This window comes from Thermobia domestica, chromosome 7, assembly GCF_964235325.1.
Source record: "Thermobia domestica chromosome 7, izTheDome1.hap1.1, whole genome shotgun sequence".
Lineage (NCBI taxonomy): Eukaryota > Metazoa > Arthropoda > Insecta > Zygentoma > Lepismatidae > Thermobia > Thermobia domestica.
The window spans coordinates 26,401,466-26,423,745 of NC_137460.1; the positions used below are offsets into that span (position 1 = coordinate 26,401,466).

At 33.7% G+C, this 22,280-nt stretch overlaps 1 long non-coding RNA gene across 1 annotated transcript in view; it reads left to right on the top strand.

Annotated features, from left to right (window-relative positions):
- The window catches only part of LOC145688836 (uncharacterized), a 274,554-nt gene that overhangs the window by 248,271 nt on the left and 4,003 nt on the right, over positions 1-22,280 (top strand). The window contains exon 2 of the long non-coding RNA XR_014131998.1: positions 18,902-19,053. This is a non-coding gene — a long non-coding RNA (uncharacterized LOC145688836). The remainder of the gene's footprint in view (positions 1-18,901; positions 19,054-22,280) is intronic.

Consider the following 22,280-nt stretch of genomic DNA (forward strand, 5'->3'; position numbering starts at 1 on the left):
CAAAATTCTACGTCTATATCAGAAACTTTTAGATTCCATTAGGCATATATCTGTGTAGTTAACAAATTTGGAGCTGAAGGGTGATTAAAATATATGCTCTCTTTTAAGCTATTAACTGGAATTAAGACCAAACCTTGATGCTGAATTAATTATTGTAATGTTTCCGATATATGAAGGCATGCTTTTAAAACGAAGATAATATCTTTGTCATATACATTTTTTTTTTTAAAAAAAATCGGAATTAATTATTATTGATTACGGTGGAAATTAGCCAACTTGCCAAAGTTAAATAATGCTATTTTAATTAATACGATGAAAATGCAAGGGATTAAAAAGATAATATATAGATATGATGGAATAAGATAGATAGTGAATTAGAATAATAGAAAGGTAAATAATATGAGGAATATTTCAAGGTAAAGGAATAATGTACTGATGATTACATAGGCAGAGATAAATAATACTTCCACACATTATAATAATAATAATATTGCCGAAGTATGTAATGGATATGTATTGAAGACAAAGTTGAACAAAGCTAAACTCTATGCTTATTCTAATAAAGTAAAAATGTGGTGTTTGATATAGAAAAGAATAAGATGTTCAGTATGGATTTGAAATACTTTAATCATCCAAGATGTGGATTCGGAAATGGAGTATGTTTAGTACAAGGGGTCCAGAAGCACGTAAAAACACAAAATTTACAGGAGAAGTGAATGATGCAAGTACTTAGACGTAACATAACGTAACCAAATTAACGTAACCTAACATAAACTAACCTAAGCTAACCTGAACTAACCTAAACCAACCTAATATTAGTAGAAATAAGCGAAATTCTACCATTTCTTTTGAAAACTATGCGGGACCCCTACACTAATATAACGCAAACTAAACTAACCTAACATAACCTAAACTAACCTAACCTACCCTAAACTAACCGAATATGAACAGGAATTACCAAAATTGTAACATTTTTTAGAAAAAAAACTGGACCCCTTCTGCTAAACATAGGCCTCGGAAATTATAGGAAATTCAATTGAGCTGTTCATCATGAAATTCTCTTAACTGAGAGTATATAATGTATGTTTTCCTTGTAAGATACATTCGTGCAATTGAAGATAAAAATTCTAATCAAATTTCTTGTTTACTGATTTATTGTGGTTTTTGAATTAAGCTACTGCACATATCTCAAATCTAAATTTAGAATTATGTGATGTCTATGTTTTCACCTTACATCATACAGTATGATTTTCGTAAATGTTCTGGTTCTATCGATATATAAACTGAATCTGACAATCTTCTGATGAAATTTCTCAAGCCGTTATGCGCGACGGTGGCGATTCCGTTGATGCCGGGCCAACCAACATGCTATTGTGTCCTGTCTTTATAATTTGACTTTCACAACAAAATATACAGTATTGAAGACCGGATCGTAGTTGTCTATAGATTTTCCAGTAAAATCCACATTACAAAATTTTACATAGACAAACCAGGATTTTTTGGCCATATTAATTATCGTATTACAAGATTTGAAAGAAGGATGCAGTCACAGTGTTAACATGCACAAGAAGTATTTGTTATAAAGTGATTATAAGATGCAGGTTTTATTATTTTTTTATTATTACTTTTTGTGGAAGTTAAGTAAAAAAAACTGTTTCACCTCTGAATGTTTGAACTATAATTTTATTAACATAAAAGAAAATCATCATTTTTACAAGAGAGTAATAACATTATGTACAGTTTTTCAGAACTGCTATTGAGTTGCATGCCACAACTTATGTTTTCAAAGTGACCAGAACAAAAAGCTTCGACTCTGTTTTTTCAACTAAATTTTATATATATCAAAAAGATAACTTACATGAATATATTGGATCGATGCATAAGTTCGTGCAGTTCTTATATTTTATTTTTATTCTGCTGTTCTGTTAATTCAAATACAAATACAACATAGACATAACATTAACATATTCTACGAGTGTGACAATACATTGCATACATTTTACTGTCACTCACATTAACTCACAATCACTCAGTGATGTATTCACAGCCACAATCTATGACCTTCTGACAAAGTTCAGGTAGCAGTTTCAATGCCTCGCCTGTATACTGTTTTGGTTTTGACTGAAAGAAATATGTTAGCCATTGGTCAAGAGAAGTTTTTCTGTGCTGTTCTTTCAGCAATTGCTTCATTCCTGTACACTGCACAAATTGTTCTCGCAGCTTCATCTGCACTGGATCCTCGGTTAAACTCGAAAAGTAAAATGTGACGGAAATGATCACTTTTCTCAACTTGACATTCCATATTAGTTTGACTGAAAAATATACAATAATACGTTCACGACCAAGAAAACCTGTGTTTCACAACGCAAAAACTCCAAACTACGGTGAAACAATGGAATAATGATAAACAATCGCTTCACGCCACATTGTTGCCAACCCATATGAAAACCGCATGAACTTATGCATGGACATTATATGAGAACCACTTAAACGAAGTTTAAAGTTTGTTTTCACGTGCATGGCTAATGTGATTTTTCGTGAATTCCACTATTCATTAATCATCCGTTTTGTTTAGCTTAAAGGCCAATACCGTGAGACGTAACGCTAGAAACTTCATTTATTCTTGTTATATTATATTAACTAATATATAATATAACAATAATATAAGTACTAAGATTCTAATGCGACACAATAAACGTATACTTTTCCAATAAAAAAACTGCTTTCCATTTTTTCAAATACACATATTTGTTTACGCACATAAATATTATGGAAGCGAGCATTCCGAGCTTCTACCATTCGACTCAACCGACATTTATGCGTCAGACTGTCTGTTCCACGATAACTCTCGTAAAATATATACAATTTTAATAAAACTTCGTATGTGGCTTCGTCCAACCTTACGAAACAACCCTATTGTTTGGGGGGATTACAATCCATCAAGAATAAGCTAATTAAAACCACCCCATGTTACAAGTTTGCTCATACACATACAAAATAATTTTCGGGTATGAACTATTGGTACATAAAAAATTATTCGATTCTAATAATACATAATGTATATTTTATTAAAGGTGTCTGAATCCTTCCCATTGGTTGCGATTGATATCGATCAAGGATAAGCAGGTAGTAAGGGATAAGTAACCCCGAATTTCAAAGTTTCCTTATTTAAATACGCAGTATGATGATAATAATCATCCTCGATAACTTTCACAAAAATTATTTGAATTCTGATGCACTATGGCGTATATTTTCTTTTCAAAGTTTTCTAATCACTTCTTTGGTTGGAGATTAAATTCCATCAAAAATAAAAAGTCGAATTTTACCCTTCCGACAACAATTAAAAAGATATCCAACGATAAATTCCTTTAAAAGATGTTAGAATTTTCAACAATATATATTCAGTGTACACAGTTTGAGAGATAGGGAAATTTCGCAGGTAAATTTAGCAAACCTGGAAAAAGGGATTTTTCTTTTTCGTTAAAACAGTAAAATCCAGAGAAATTTTCGCGCTGACTGATTAACCAATATATATGTTTAAATTTTTCTTTGTTCTTCAGAAATAAACCAATAGCTACAATAACGATTTTGTGTGTGTGTGTGTGTGTGTCCAAAATAGAATAATTTGTATCTTTTGTTGGATGATTGTGTTTGTGTGTATTTTTCTGAAAAAAAAAAAAAAGTTAAGGGAAAAGTAAAACAAAAATTGAAGCGAAAAACAAATGTAATTGACACTTCTTTTCTGTCATAGGAATTGGACACTCAACAAACTAGAGAAAATTTGATAAGAAAATTTTGTGCCAGTCGAGGGAAATTTTCTTAAGAAAACCTACGAAGACCGTATGTATTTCCTCTGAGGCTTGCCAATTATCTCTAGTGTATATTGAAATGAGTGAAGAATAAAAGGGTGGATACAACCCCCACCCATTTAAAAACATGTACCACGTCAACTTTCGAAAGTTAACATGCAATTAACTGGAATATGGTATATATTGTATATGGTGGAATATGTCATATGTCTTTCTAAAGCTTCGCAATCATCTCGATTTCTTGGATTTAAATTAAGTCCAAAATGAAGAACCGAACTTATTTCTTCTTTTCGTCCTTCCCCACGATTTAAGAAAAATGTTCCATGATATATTCCGAAAAAAAAAAAAAAAAAAAAAAACTATGAGGCTTTCCCACAATTCCTACTGCTTCGGGTTGAAATCGGTCAATAAGGGGAGTAAATTTAACCCCACACTCTGTCACCACAATGAAACATAACCAGTTTTATACCAATGATTTTAATGATTCATGAAAAATACTACTATATATATAATGAACTGTACTGAACACACAAACTATATCGATACTGGAATAAAACTAAATGCTTTGCAACATGTCCTAAATCTCAAAAACACAAAACAATGACAACACTTGTCCTCTTCGTGTAAAGTAAAGACAAATTTTCATCATAAATTTCTCTTTGATCAAAGTTTGATTTTGACACTAGTTTCCTACACACACTTTAATCTGAAACTAGACGATGTCTATGTACTTGCACACATTTTCCACTGTTTTTTCATACACCACATTAATCAGAAACTTGAATAGGTCTTTTTCAAAGTTGCCTTTTGCTTCCTTACTTATCGCATTGCTCAAGAAAAATTGTAACAAACGATAATGTTCTATATAGGGTATTTCAAAACTATACCGACAACGTTTGGGAGGTGATTCCTGGCACCAAGATAAGACAAGAAAGTATAGACTAACCTGGGTGCACAAATCCTTACTTTCGGAGTTATAGGCTGGCGAGTGAACTTTAAAGATCCAGAACTCTAATACTAAGGGACGTACCGTACTTGGATCAAGACTTCACTTAGAAACTAATATTGCACTATCCAAAAATATATGTTTCTGTGGTACTCACGGAACATTTAACATTTTTTATAGAGGAAGTTTCGCTACGGGTATTTGAAGAAAAAATTTATCAATAAATTTCCTTCTTTCCGATAGGGATTGAAGCAGTGTTTGTAGTTTTAGGGAAATTTTCCTGATTTGGGAAAAAAAATTCGTAGGTAAATTTAGCGGAAAGGTTAAAAGGGATTTTTCCTGATAAAACATGAAAATCCAGGGAAATTCTCGCGCAAACTAATTGACTAATATAAATGTTTAAACTTTTCTTTGTTCTTCAGAAATGAACCATGAACCGATACAATAACAATAATGTGTATTTGTGTGTCTGTTCAAAATAGCATAATTTATACTCATTCTAGGCTGGGTGTTTTTGTTTGTTTGTTTCTTTCTTTATTTCTTTCTTTCTTTCTTTCTTTCTTTATTTATTTATTTATTTTATTATTTTTTGTAAGAAAATCGAAGTTAAAAGAAATAGAAGATACATGCAAGTGAACAAAACAAATCTGGTTGGCACTTCCTTTAATATATCTAAATTAATCTAATTACGTAACTTCTGCCATAGGAATTGGACACTCAACAAACTAGCAAAACTTTTGATAAGAAAAGGGAAAATTTTGTGTGAGTCGAGGGAAATTTTCTTAAGAAAACCTTCGAACACGGATTGAAGTCTCCCAAAAGTTAACCAATAGTTGTAGTCATGTCAATAGTAATCCTCTTTCTCTTTATAACATAGTGGCCTTATAAAAACAATTTTGTACAGCTTCGATTTGTTAACAAGTGTTTTAGATTTAGATAAACTGTTCCAGACAACGGAACCAAATTCAAGTTTGGATCTAACAAGTTTTATATATATATATATATATATATATATATATATATATATATATATATATATATATATACATAAGAACAACCATTTATAAAACCAGGCCATTGATTAAATATAGAACTTATTACTTCTCTCTTTGGTTGCACTATATCATATATTTGATTGCCAAATTTCAATTGTCTGTCATACATACGAGGGTAAGTCAACTGAAAACCATAAAAGTAGAAATAAAAAATCCGCATATGGCGCCAGTGAGCTGTAAGTTGGCATGCCTGTTTACGATAGTATGCCGGATGTCTCCTAGGTGGCAGCAGCCGGCAGATGCACAAACACCGGCGCAACAACAGTTCCAAAATGGCAGCCCCACTAGCCACATGCACCAGCGAGGAGCAGCGTTCTGTGATTCGGTTTTTGCGAAGTGAAGGTGTGAAACCGATTGACATTTTTAGGCGAATGAAGGTTCAGTATGGAGATGCGTGTTTGTCACAGCCACAAATCTATGAATAGTGCCGGAAATTTGCAAATGGTGTTGATGCGTGCGAAGACCTTTTGTGGCGTGCTTAACGTGACGGTAATGCCTTCCTGTCACGAATCGTCACTGGTGACGAAACATGGGTGCATTACCATCAGCCTGAAACAAAGCGAGCGAGCAAGGAGTGGCGCCACTCCTGATCAAAGAAGCAATGGCGGCAGGAAGTTCCACTCCGATGAAGAGGTACGCAACGCGGTGCACGAGTGGTTGCGCCGTCGCCCAAAAGACCTTTTTTCTGCAGGTATTCAGGCTCTTCCGAAGCGCTGGCGGACTTGCATTGAACGAGGAGGGGACTATGTTGAAAAGTGATTTACTTCTGTACCCTGTGTGACCAATAAATAATATTTAAAAAAAAATAATTATGGTTTTCATTTGACTTCCCCTCGTAATACCAAAATCAAATCTTTAATTTGTTCTACTTTATTTATTGTTACTCCATTAATATTATATTTGCTGACAAAATATTGAGTTTCATAAGGGAATGTCATAGATTCAGTTTTTATCAGAGTTAACTTTTCTTAAAATATGCCAGGAAAATATTAGGATAGTACCTCAAGTTAGCAGGACCGGCCCTAGGCAATTTGCCACCCCGTGCAATTGCAACATTTTCCGCCCTTCTCCCTTTTTCCAGAAAGAATAACTCTTAAAAGCCACGATTTTAAGTATGCTATCCCATCATGAACAACAAAGGGGAGTGAAAGTGCACTCGCACTCAGAGAAGTCTAAACACTACAAATACAACCTCATAGTCTCAGTTTTTTCTTTTAAAACAATAATGTATTATGTTAATGAAAGGAAACACACCTGCAGAGAAAAGATTGTAATCCCTTTTATAGAATTCAATATCAACCTTCACTCTCAATATATCAGTTTGCAATTCTGGTGAAACTAGCTCTTTTATCTTTATTTCTTAATTTTCCTTCTATATTTGTTTTTTTAAAAAAATGTTTGAACCCTCAATGAAGGAACTTGTTTGAGACAAAAGACAAGACTAGTTTTCATATCAAAACCTTGATAACTAACTAAATGAACAGGTGTTCGCTACTGTTCGAGAATTGAGTTCTTGTATTTGACAACAATCAAGCAGTTCATGCTGGATTTAACCATTTGCTTTAGCACATTCATATGACCTTATACTAATGCGACCGAAATATAGTTTATGAATAGTATTCAAGCAGAAGGACAACTTAGTAAATTTAACTACCACCATCATGAAGTCTGTTTCCAACAAGAATTATTTATTTTAAATAATATAGTTATGACAGATTTTGCCGCCCCGTGCCAATACAGGTGTTGCACATATGGTAGAGCCAGGCCTGCAAGTCAGGAGCCAAGGATGAGAGAAAGCGACTTACTAACCCTTTTGGCACAAACACTGTGTCATGCACACATACATATATCATGCTCTATAATCTATATGTTTGCTTCAAAGAGATTTTTTTCTGTTATCTCCAGGAATATAATGCTGTAACAAAATGAATTTTTCGCTCTTCGCATTTGATGGTATGGGGTGCTGACGTCCCTTCAAGTCTGGGCTTGAAACGAAGCCACGTGTTTTGGGGTAGATTAGAAATATGGAAGGAAAAGGAAGTTTATCACTTACTTTAAGGTATTTTATGTACACAGTTTATGCGCGTATATTAAGAAATGAAGATTATAACATTTTGCCCCTTCCTTTCTCCCCATTCCCCTCTTTACACCCAGAATATTTTATATGATTTAGTTCTGAGCCAAGCAAGGAAAATGAATATTCTTTTAGCTGCTTTTTATGTTGGATTGTTGCATTTTTATTAGCGAATGGTAATTGAGTGGGGTCATTTGAGTATTATATTAGAAGAATAGGAATGTTGTTACGAGGTTCGGTTCTGCGATAGTATCTCATTTGAATTGTCAAACAGGATTAAGAAATATTTTTCCTTCATAACCATTCTAGATATTGCAACGAAATTTAACATACACATTACGTATAGGCCATAGTATTTTTCAAGATACATTATATTCGAATACCTGTGGCAGGGATCTCTCCAGGACTCCATATTTCCAAAAAAGGGAAATTTCTCTATTTATCCCAAATTTCCCTTTCTTCGTACTTTATGAACACGTACACATGGATGCTATTTAAAAGCTTGTTCCATTCTGAAGAAAATGACGTGTTAACCATGACACTCAGATAAATAGTTCTGTGTTTGGAAACTTTTGTTGTATATTTTTTCCCTGTTTATATAAATATATGATATTTGGAATTGTCAAACAGAACTGAGAAATATTTTTTCCTTGTAACTATTCTAGATATAGCAATGAAACATGTCGTCGAGTTGAGTTGATTTTGAGTTTAACGTCACTTTCAGCAGCGAGGCTATATGAGACGGGACCTACTGAATTAACGTGAAATCCGGATCACATAAGCTCCCGCTGGGGATCAAAACCAGGTCTCCCACGCCAACGGCGCCTGCGCTAACAGCTTAGCCAAAAAGGAGTTCAAAATGAAACATAGCATAAGCATTAAGTACACAGTAGTATTTTTCAAGGTAGATTATGTTAGAGTACCTGTAGTCGAGACTGCTCCAAGGGGACACCAAATTTCAAAAAAGAGATTTCTTGGAGGAGCATTTCCCTATTTTACCCCAAATTTCTCTTCTCTCATACGTCATGCACATATGCACACGATCCAATTTGAAACTCGTTTTATTCTGAGGAGAACGATGATCAAGCATGGTATTCGGATGAACAGTATTAAAGCACAAGTGCTTAACTGAAAGGCAACATTTTCCTCAAAAAGTCTAAGAATCTACTATAAATGGGTTAATTGCATTTTAAAAATATATTTCTTTTTTTAAGGAATGAAATGCAGGAATTTTTTTCTTTAAATTTCATTTCCAGTTGCCAATTTGCTTTCCTATATTTTACGATTACAGGATAAAAATTTTCAATTATATAATATGTACATATGTTCAGATGCTTGCAGTGTTCTTAATGCTCCGACAGAAAGCAATTTGACTATAAAAACTACATTGCTTTTATTAGACATTAAAATCTTGTGTAAAATGCTACATGAAAATGGATAATACAATACAAATTTTACATATGAAATCGAACTCTGACAGAAAATTTCATGATGAAACTGATATTGCTGTTAAAAGTGCATAAGATAATAGTCAACCAACTCTAATAAAAATACGTGGAGTGTTCAACAATTATTGTCCCTGACATAGAAGATCTGTCATTTTTGCACACAGTCACCCTCACTGTAATACACTTCTACCACCTATGTTCTAGAGCAGGAATACCAGTTTGAAAATACTTTATAGTTGCGCTAGAAGCCATTCTTCGACAGCCTACATAGCATGCTCATTGTTGACAACTTTGTCCCTCACAAGTGCCGCTTAAGCTTGGGAACAAGTGAAAGTCACTTGGTGCAAGATCTGCAAAATAAGGAGGGTGCTCAAGGATTTCAAACCCGGCATCAGCACTAGCGGCGGCAGAAAGATGACTTCTGTGAGCAGGAGCATTATCTTGCAGCAGCAGCATCCCTCTGCGTTTCCTCTTGATTGCCTTCCTAACTTTTGGAATCAATTGTGAATAATAGTCACCTGTAATTGTCTTTTGGCCTTGGGAATAATGAACAGTACGGCCTTACTATCCAAGAAAATCGTGACCATAAGCTTCCCAGCTGATTTCATTTTCCTGAATTTCTTGACGGGTGGAGAATCATGGTGCTGCCACTGCATACTCTGTTGCTTGGACTCTGGATCGTAATGACATACCTAGGTTTCATCAATGGTTACACATCTAGCAAGAAAGTTACACGGGTGTTTCTTAAATAAGGTCAAATTTGTCTCTGAAAACGGACTTGTTCACCCTTTTGACCAATGTTTAACATGCGTGGTACCCATTGAAGTGATACCTTGTGCACCTCCAAGTGTTGGTGTAAAATTTTGTCTATTCAACATAGTTACAAGCTAGTAACTTCAGCTAACCTCCTTACAGTAAGTCGTCTGCCAGTCATTATCAGGTCGTGAACCGTGTTAATATTTTCTGGTGTGCACACTGTTACGGGCGATCCTATACCTAATGCATGTTTACAGCTCTCCCTGCCGCACCACAACTCACGTGACCAGTTCTTGATGATTGGTATGTAGGGACGCCATCACCTAATATATTTACCATGTCTTCATGAATGTCTTTCGGTGTTATTCCTTTCCTCTGGAGGTACTTAATGACTGCTCTTTGATCAGATTTGTCTTATTTTGTCAATCGTCACTCTCCTTGACCTGAAAAATAAAGCAGAACATTAACATTATACATCCGACATGCCTGAAACTTTTCTCTAAACATTCAAAGGATACATTATACTGCGTGTAAAATTTCATGTATTTCGGATAATGTCTTCAACATCAGGGACAATAACTGCTAAACACCTCTCGTAGGTCATTTAAATTTTAAAACAATAATTAAACTAAAACAGTTAAAGAAGATATACAGTTGGAAATTAGAAAATCGAATAGGACCTGGGAAACATTAATGGGACATTGTGAAGATAAATAAAATTAAACCATGGCTTGTATGTAAGAATAAAATAAAACCATACATGGACCAGCCATAAAGTGATCATCTTATATTGACTATTATTCAATACAGCTTTATCTCTTAGTAAATTATTAAATAAGGTATCAGATACAAATATATATTGTTGCAAAAAAGTCATTGATACAATAGATCATATTATTTTTGCATGTAAGAAAGTTGTTAAAGGTAGATCATTTATGTTGGAAAAATGTATAGACATCTAAGACATAGATCTTTCTTAGTTAAAAACAGTCTGACTGTAAATTACTGAAATTTTATATATTTAACCATTGAATTCATACAAATAAATGACATCCAATTAAAAAAAAAAAAAAAGAATCAGATGAAGAATATAGCGAAAGTGCTCACCAATACAGAAAGAATTGAGCTAATTTTGAGTTCAACGTCCCTCTCAGCAGTGAGGCTATATGAAATTATACTACTGATTAACGAGAAGTCCGAACTACATGAGTACCTGCCAGGAATCAAATCCGGGTCTCCCACGCTAAAGGCGCATACGTTAACCCCTTAGCCACAAAGGAGCTCACAGAAAGAATTGAATGTACTACACATACAATTATCTATAACATATGGGAATTATTTTCAAACATGTCCAAAAATCCATACATGAAAACCTTCAAAGATTAAAAGAAGAATGAAATTATGGGCATAATAATTACAGATACAACCGAGAGATATCAAAATAAGAGAGCAGATAAACCAAACCTCTTTCAAGGTTTTTCTTTGGACCAAAGAAATTACAGAATTCTATAACGTAGTATCATTAGGGGTCTTATGTTAATATCAGAAGGGTCCTACAAAAATGTCATATTATAACATAAACAGTGCAATAGAGGACTTAGCTTACACGACTGCCTTCTACTAATAGGAAAACCCAAAAAAGGGTTGAAGATGTAGATCACCTGTGTAACATGCGATAAATCGTTCTATATATCACATATTCCACTAAATACGCAGCTAAAATTCGGGAGTTTTCTGATCTTCTTTTCAATATAATTATTTCTTTGTTTTTGTGTATGTAATTATTCAGGTCTAATGTTGAAAAAATAGAGGTATATCTTCAGTAATTTCCTTTTCTAAGCGAAGCACTTGTAGCCTCTTTGACTTAAATTATATTACCAAAAAAAAAAAAAAAAAAAAAGTATGATTCGTGTATTTGTAATTATCAGAAGAGAAAATTTTGTATCTTATTTTCAGAGATAAAGATATACTAATTCAAAAAGTACAGTCACTTCCTTACTTTATTTAGCAATACAATATTAGCTTGGTCCATATTAAGGATTGAGTATAGCCCGATCCCCCCAGTGATTTTTAACGAATCATAATGATTCTAACGATTCATATTAGTTCATAATGAATCGGAATCGCATGTTATAAAGATTTAAGATGTAAATATTGTGGTAAGGAAGCTTTAGTATAAGTAGTAGTAGTAGTAGTAGCGGTAATAGTAGTAGCAGTAGTAGTAGTAGTAGTAGTAGTAGTAGTAGTAGTAGCAGGAACGGGTTAGAAGCCCCGCAGGGGTTGGTTAGGTTCTGTTCTCGATATAAGTAGTAGTAGTAGTAGCAGTAGTGGTAGTAGTAGTAGTAGTAGCAGTAGTAGAAGTAGTAGTAGTACCTGCAGTAGTAGTAGTAGTAGTAGTAGCAGCAGCAGTAGAAATAGTAGTAGTGACTCTTCCAGTTCCGGTGACAAAGAACTGGGGGGAGCGGGCTATACACAAGCCCATATTAATGCTATGATTCGTAGTTATATCAAGTTTGAAAATGAAGATTTGAAACATAAAATATACCAAAACATCTGGAAAGATTCAATTGAACAATTTGATGAGGATTCTACGTTTGTTTATATGATGCCTCAAAATACCTCAATGTCAATGTTGGCGCAACTGTTTACATCCCAAACAGGTCGACCACGTTAAAGTATAAATTACCTATATATAAATGTCGATATTAGAAGGCGAGGAATTTGCTATTCGTCAAGCTTTGGTATATATATATATATATAAAAAAAAAAAAAAACATAAAATTCTAAAATCATTTGTTCAGATTCTTTAAGTGTGCTCACTTCATTAAATACAACTCATTGGAACAGCAGATTTTCTTGGATTATACTAAATATTAAACATTTATATTTTACTGTGTCAATTAATAATTATATTATTTCTTTTGCATTTATCAAAGCTCACGTCAACATTGGTAGTAATAATATCATCGATGAAGCAGCAAAAAATTCATGCTTTAAGGGACAAAAAATTAATATTAAACTATGCCCAAGGAATTTCTACAGTATTATTACGGAAAAGTACAAATCTGAATTATCTACTTGGCGATCTAGTAATCAACAACTTCCAGGACGACTTTACTGCAATATTACCGATAATTCTTAAGATAAATTATATAAATTCATCAAAACCTGGTCTCGACGTGAAATTATGCTTTACTTTAGGTTACTATTTGGAACGGCGATAACACCATCAAACTTATTTCAAATTAAAAAGAAATACACTTATCACTGCTGATGCGATAAACGGATCAGCGAACTCAATCATCTCATTTTTGAATGCAAACTTCTTCAATTTTCTCGACCTATTTTAATTGCTTAGCTATAAAAGTATCATGGATATACTCCTGTATCATATAAATATGTTCTGGCAACTAATAATTGGAATTTAATCAAAATTTTGATACAATTCTTATTGAAATCTGACTTTTTTTTTTTTTTAACGTTTTCCAAAATATCACTATATCACAACTTCTACATGATTGAAAAGCAAATCCTTGAACGAAAATTTAAGTGTTAACTCTTACAAATTGTGATATAAAATTTTGTTCTTCTGACATCAATGTTTCAACGAAGTAATATGAATAATTTACCTATGTCCAAGGGAGACTGCAAGGGAACCCAAATTCAATCTAGAAAAGGGTAAACTAGACAAAGATTGAATCTACTTCTGGTTCTTCAAATCAAGAAACTTTTTATAATTTTCTTGCATCGTATTACTTCCATCGTTCTTTATTCATATAATGATATATAATTTCTGATATTAGCCTAATAATTCCTTTTCTGTACTTTTAGCATGCTTAGGCTACAGCCTGGTGCTCCTAATCAGGCCCGAACTAGCTACATCGAGGGTCCCTGACGCTGATAGCTGCTTGCCCCCCCACCAACTGTTTGTAACGTCATTTTATATTTAAATTTTAAATCACTGTTAGGAAAATCTAATGAGCTAGTAACTTTCTCTAATGATTCGTTTCCGTATTACCACTAAAACCAAAGTTTAAAATGTTATATTTAAAATATAGTTTTCTTACACACCAAAGAAATCATACATACGTAAAATATAAATGTAATTCAACTAATGAATGGATTACAGTTACATAGCACAGGCTATATTTCCATAACTTCAAGTTTCGGAAAGGTAAGATACAGATTTTCTAGAAACACAAAACTGATCAAGAATCAATACAATATTAGAACATTAATCGTTTTCACGTTAACAGTACTTATTTTAATAACTTCAATTTCAGTTCATCGCTTGATTTGGCTATTTCATCAATCACCTGATCTTTGTCAATCACCTGATCTTTGACAATTCTCTTCCAACTGCAATAAACATTAGAGAAGAGAGCATCTCATTGGTCATAGAGGACCTTAAACGATTCTTCACAATTTTAGTTTGGAAAAAACTCTCTCGCAAGTTACTTGCGTACTGGGCAGAGTCATTATATATTTTAATGTTGAATACAAATTTGGAAAGAGACCTGATTGGGAAGAAAGCTCATACACAATTTTGAATGCACATGATAAACATTTTGAGCACTTTTTCTTTTGGCCGTGGTATTCATATAGAAGTTCATCACCTTGTTCGGCGTTATCATCTTCTTCACTGTTTTCATCATCACTTTGCCTTTGAGTGGTTTTCAGTTTGAATTAACGTAATGTACTTTCCCAATTTCTTTAGAAAGTTTTCAAAGTTGTCATCTGTTCTTATTTTGAGTATATGACTCAACAATGTATTTACCAAATGCCATGCTTTTGAGTAATCTAGTGTTTTGCATTGTAGAAACACTGACACAGGTGACGTCACAGAAAAGAGATCCAACGAAACAAATGCTACAAACAAATTTTCAAATTTGCTCCATTGCCAAATCAAATTTCGGGCTGTAAATTTAGTTTTGCAATCAAAATTTCCGTTTATCAGTTCTAATAAAACTGAAAAGAAGTTTGCAAGCTTACTTGACTGAAATTCCTCTTGTTGTAAATCAAAACAATGGCTTGAGGGGCCTTATGTTTGCTCCACCATCGTGTAGCACATATTTTCTGTAATCTGTACAATTTTTCTGACCTTGCTTGACGCTTCACTTTCTCTTTTTCCCATACAGATATCTTCTTGTATGAATGGTTCAAGAAAGTTGCAGATTCCTCTACAAGACCAAACAAATTTTCTGCTTCAGGACAATTGATAGTTGAGTCAGCCACTACTAAACTTAAGACATGGCCTACATAATGAGTGGAAATTATATTAGGATTGTTAGCTTTCAGATGGGCCTGAAGACCCTCTTAGTATCCTTTCATATTTCCAGCACCGTCGAAAAAGCAAGGAATAAGATTTGATGTGGAAATTCCGTGTTTTTCCAGTTTACTTACAACTTCATTGTAAATGCCTTCTCCACTTGAATGCTGTATGCCACACAATTCCAGGAGTTTTTCTTAGGTTTTCCCGTGACAAACGTATCTAACACAAATAGCTAACTGCTGTGTTACTGAAATGTTTTGAGTGCTGTCTACCATCAAACTAAACCAAGCACTCTCATTAAGAGCTCTCAAAATAAGGTTTCTCCCCTGTGACGCTACAATTTTCACCATTTTATTAATAAATGTTTTGGATAAGAAAGTTTGAAGAGATCCTCTTCCCACCCGACGCCTTCCTGATTTGCTGCGTGTTTCATGTTTATTCAAAGAAGAGAACATTTTCTTTTTACCTTCCGCAGTGCATTTGTCAACACGCGATTTTAAAATGGCATCATATTCTGACACTAATAATACTAACTGTAGGAAATTTGCATGGTTATTGTCAGAATCAAGGGAATAAGCTCCTTCATCTTTATCATCCCTGTATGCTAATCCTTGCCTACCAATAAAAACAATAATATCTATCAACCTCTTTAGAACTAACCTACGGGTTTCTACTTCATGTTCCCTCTCTTTTGCTTGATTTACGTTAATGAGGGTGTCAATATCACCTCCTCTACAAACCTGCATAGTAGCTGATACTGCATTTTGGTGATACTGAGAATTTTCATGTGTTTCAACTGCAGAATATATGTGCTTTGGTGATACATCACGGCCGGTAATAAAAGGACAGTTTATGTTACTATTACTACCAAAAGCCATACAACTTGCACAGAAGACCTTGTTAAGTTTTAGACAATATGACAGCCATTTTCTCTGAATTTTTCTCCATTATGAAGTGTTCTGTAATAAAGTTTGCTTGTCTGAAAAGGTAGTGCTATCGCTGAATCACTAATCAGGATTGAATGTTGCTGCCAAAATGTCCTCTTGACTGAAACAGGATCAGTAATGTTAGGAGGAATGAAATTTCCCAAACCCTCAAAAACAAGTTTCATCATTAAAGTCAGTTGCAAATGGGCCAGCATCGTAACTGCCGGACCCTGTGTCACCGTGTGGTGTCAACTTTTCAGTACATTCCGGAGTAGATCTCTGAAATGAAGAAACACTTTCACTCTTGATAGGGGCTCCATCTGCTGAATCTTGAACTTCTTGTAATGGAATGTAAATGTATGTACTTGTGTTGACGTCAGAACCTGCATCTGAAAAAGGATTTGGAGAATAGGAAAGTTTGCTACCGCCATTTAATAACATGTTAAAAATGTTTTTACAACACAACTCAGCTAAAAAAAAAAAAAAAATCTAAAAATTAAAATAAATGACGGAATTGTTGTTCATCGACAGCATGGGAGGAGTTAGGAATTGTCCGCTGGGAGGCAGAACTTTTGTCTGTTGGGGAGGCATGGTAAACACAAATGAGTTGAGTTGAGTTGAATTTCAGTTTAGCGTTCCTTTCAGCAGCGAAGCTATGTGAGACGTGGACCTGCTGATTAACGTGGAAGCCGAACGACATGAGCTCCCGCCGCGAATCGAACCCGGGTCTCCCAGTAAACACAAATGAGAATTGAAGAATCTTAAGTGGCATTTTTATTTTTTGTCAAAATATTCTGGAAGGGCAATGCCCCCATGTCCCCCTCATAACTCCGCCCATGATCGACAGAGATGTCATATTGTCATTAATAGTTCACCTGTTAATTAATTCAATTATTGTTAATCAATAAAAAAATAATTTAAAGAGTATAATTAAATCTGTTCTTTAACACTTCAGAAACCTCGGAGTACAAGTACTCCAGAGAGAACAACGTACAAAGACAAAATTGTCTTTGAAAATTCCACTGTCTCGTCAGAAATTTGATTTCAAATATCAACCCTAGTATGTATGCCCGGCGTTACACAAATATGATTTTTTTTTTTTTCGAAGAAACGCCAAAGAAATTCTGTTTTGTAGGAAGATTACAACATATTGTATACTATTGGTTTGTATAAAGTTCACCGCTGTTCGTGAAATTCAACAATAATATTGGTGAGAAACAATAACACGTTGTTATATCTCAGGCTGCAACAGAGTACGTAAACCAAAGAAACATTAGAAACATATAATTGATAACGCAATTGCACAGAATTTCTTAAGCATTGTTGGAAAGAACATATGTTGCAGCCATGTAACCTAAGATATAAACTCAACACCTACAAATAAAAAAAATAATATTTGAATGTATAGGAAAATATATAATTTATTTATGAAAAAAATAATAATATTGTAAAAATATACACGTAGTTCCTTACCTGATTCAGGAGTCTGGAGATTGTCTCCAGAAAGTCTCTCTTCTTCTTGACATTTTATGAAATATGAATCTATAAGAGCATTAGACTTTTTCAAACGTAACTTCTCTTCTTCGAGCTCTTTTCTTCTCTTTCGTTTGGCCGCTCCACTTGGTTTCGGCTTGTTCATTTTGGTGCAGAAGGCGTTCAAAACAAATAAACTATTATTTTAAATGTGTGGAGTGAACGTATCTCTCCTCTGGTACGCAACGGACTGTTACTGAAACGCAGGGGAGAACAATGAAGTAAAAGTAGTTGAACGATTTGTTTTGTCTCGGGAAGCGGCGTCACACTACGTGTTGTCATGCCGGTGTTTCGTGCTTTGGTAAACTTCTTAACACGCTCTTTCTTATGGTTCTTATCACATAACGAATATTCTTTTTACACAATGTAATTCTGAAAATGTTAAGTATCTAAAATCAAGCAAATGGTTTCAAGAACTTAAAATTGATTTTTTTACCACTCTATTTCTATGTTTAGCATTCAGGCTTATTCATTTCCCCCCCCCCAACTTTTCACCACTAGGGCCCCTGGCAATTGCCAGGTAGTCAGCCTGGCCTGCTCCTAATTACCACTATTAATAATGAAGAAATGGAAACGGAAAATTTTAAATACAACTTTTTTTTTTTTTCATTTGTATGTGTGTAATTATCCAAATGCAGTGTTGAGAAATTCTTTTATAAGTTAAGCATTTTTGATTTGTAATTAATTGACACATGGAGAAAGATATTTTAATTGTATTATAGTATATACCTGAATATAAAAGGGAATGTAATCCTATTGCTTTCTGTCCCAGATTATAGTTGAATATCGTTAAAGCGAATTTGATCGACCATGAACTAAAGTCGTTATGCATGATTCCCAAACATATATATATATTTTTAAATGGGATTCTGTTCTGGAGAATTTCGTTTGATAAATACATGTTTAAAGTCAATTCCCAAAATAAGTCTGTACTGGGAAACACGATCGAAGCAATTAATTATGATCACACTAAGGTTATCATTTTAATCCAAGTTTTGAAATATATTTTTGGAGTTGGGTTTTTCGGATTTTATTGTGTTTTTTAGGTGGACTTTACCCAAAAACACCTTTTTTTTTACTAGGGAAAATTCCAGTAACTCTGCCAAGTACAATGCCGCTTATGTCTACAACAACCTCGCCCGTCTTTTTGAGGGGACATCCACTTCGAGGGCCAGGCTTTGGTTATGTTCCTTCGGAATTTGGGCCTGCATTCAGAAGCATGCTTCCTCTATTTGTAAGTTATATACATTTATTTAATATTACAACTTAGTTTTTTTATTTATTTATTTTCACAATCGTAGAGAAAGTTACTTTGCTTAGATCTTAAAAAAAAAAAAAAAAAAAAAAAAACTTCGAAAGTATTAAATACAGAAGTTACCGTCTCAATTTGCATTTTTATACAGTTATTAACTTATTATTCTTTGATGATGAAACGTATTTCTTCGATTAGATTGTTTCATTGCACTTAAAACGTCTGCTGTTAACCTCTTTTTCTCTTACATTAGGGGTACTGTTTATTCTAAATTTGAAGATGTTGTTATCACTGTTATCGTAGATACTGCATACAAGTACATTTAGATAGCTTATTTCGCTTTTCTCTTTCATACACATTTCTACAATAAAATATATTATAATAACACTATCCATGGCTTTGGATTGGATATTGTAACCAAATACTGACCCAAGCTTAAAAACACTGTATTTTAAAACTATTATGTCTTACAATTTCGGATAACTACCATATCCTTCATCAGACACTATATACACATTATCTAGCGTATATAGTGTCTAATGAAGGATATAGTAGATATCCGAAACTGTAACACATAATAGTTTTAAAATACAGTGTGTTTTTAAGCTTTGGTCACTATGTCATTACAAAATATATTATGGATCAATCAACTTCTCACAACTAATTTATAATTTAAATAATTCTTATAATTTTTTATCTATATGAAGTTTCCTTTATATTATATCTTATCACAATATTTCTATTATTTTTCAAAGACTATTATTTTGACAACCACTCTAATGGAATTGTACATCATCTTGGGGACATTCTGGCCGCTTAATATCCCCAACAAATTCAATGTGAATGTTTTGCATAATCCTTGTTAAATATATATATATATATATATTTGTAGAGAATACTTTTTGTTGAAGTAGGTAAATATACTTATCATATTATAATCTTAAGCACAAGTCAGAGTGGGAATGATCATTAAATGAGCTGAAAACTACAGTTAAAACTTACGCATAGTCATAAAAAGAAGTCCTTTTGATAGTTGCTTTACGTAACTTAAGAACCAAACGTTCCTACATCATATTACTTCACAAGCCTGTATAGCAGGTCAAAGTCTGCAACAGCGCCAAGTTTGATCCAGATCAGATGAGTTCGAGTGAACTCAAACGATATATAGTGTCCTTGTAACTGATTTTTCTGGGAATAATCAAATTAAAAACGAAAATGGCAAATTAATTATTAGGATTTTGAAAATATAGTTCAAAGTAGCATAAAATACGGAAGTCATTGTTTATGTATGATTCAAGTTACAGAGTCCCCACCAATCTGGAAAAGTCAGGGAATTTCATGAAAAGCTGAACAAAATGGAAAAGTCACGGAATTTTAAGTATAAGTTTTTACTTTTAACTCCGCCATTGCCGGTCTCAAGCCCGGATGAGAAAGGAGGATGGTTTAGGCATTAAGTGCCTGTAAAACAAGAAGTCTGCAGACTAACAGCCAGACAAATGTGAGCCTGAGCATCTAAAGAAGGCAACCCCTTCATGACGATAGGATACTACTGGCTGATACCCCATATATTCGAAATTGCTAACCATCAAAAGAACAGGGAAACATAGAGCCGGTTTGAACGATCTGATAACAACAAGGAGAGGATTAGAATATACGAGGACTGGAACCTGGAATGTTCGAGATTTAACAGGAAAAGAACAAGAACTAACAGCAGAAGCAAAGGAGTTAAAAATGAAAATTATAGGAATAACCGAAACCAAAAAGAAAGGACAAGGTATAGAAAACATAGGGAATGGGTACACTTTATTTTACTCAGGAGTATCCAAATTCTAAAGAGCAAAGTTAGGAGTAGGTTGTGTATAGTACAAGAGGATATTATAAACAGAATACAAGATTGGGAATTTGTGAATGAAAATATAATGATACAATCTTATTAGATGAGGAAGAAGATAGACGACAAAAAATAGTTATGGGGTACGGATCAAGTAAAGATGCCCGAATAAAATAGAAAGAAAAATTTTGGGATACATTACAACAAACAATAGACGATACTAACATATCAACAATAGTTGCAGATTTAAATGGAAGAGTTGGGAGAAACTATAAGAATTATAACGGGCTATTAGGGTAATATGGTAAAACAATACAAAACGACAATGGAAGAAGAATCATAGAGTTGTGCTTCGAAAACAACCTAGTAATAACAAATACAAAATTTAAACACAAGAATATCCATCAAGAAACATTAATACAAGAGAGGAAACATCAAGAGAAGAAGTCTATAATAGATTGCATATTAGTACCTAGAGAAGTCTGGAAAGAAATCAAAAATGTAAGAGTCATGAGAGGACCAGAAAAAGGGAGTGATCATTATCTTTTAGCTATGAAATTAATACTTACTAGAAAAGATATAAGAAAACTAACCACTAGAAAAAGGAAAGATACAAAGAGAATAAAGATTAAGAATTTGTCAGAAGAAAACGCTTGAAGAATATACCCAGCAAAAGATTAATATCCCTCTATGTTACTGATTTTGCACTAGTGCTTTTATCACAGTGTTTGCATGTTTTCTATCTTACATTTGCTTTCATGGCAGACTTGTTACTGAATTTTAGACATTAACGGGTGCAAAGAGACCTTTGCAGTATAACACACCCACTCCCAATCTGTTACTCTGACAATAATTTTGTGATCTACATATATTCGTAAGTAACTCATTTTAAGGTAAAGAATTTAATGTTAATTACTAATGTAAAATAATACTGCTTACTGATTATATATTTCTTTGGGAAGGTATCTTTTTTATTATTGTTATTTTTCAATATCTCGAAAATTGAAAATAGTGAACGTAAACCAACTGGAAAATTGTAATGTAGTATATTGTTCGATATGATAGTGTAATACTCCTGGTTCGATCCCAGCTCACGCCGTGTGGACTTTGTGGTGGACAAACATCGTGCTCGTGGGTTTTCTCGGGGTTCTCCCGTTTCCTCCCACTTTCTTCATTCCACCATTTCACTCATTTCTCATAATCACTGTCTCCTTTAGCCTAACCGGCATAACGTGGGACGTAAAACTCAAAGATAGTGCAATACTATGTGAACTGAATTGTACTCTAGACATTCCTCGAGTGAGGTGGTAATGCGTGTAATTATAGGGTTATGTGAACTTGATTGATTCAGTAAATTTGTCATTAAATATGAATTAAG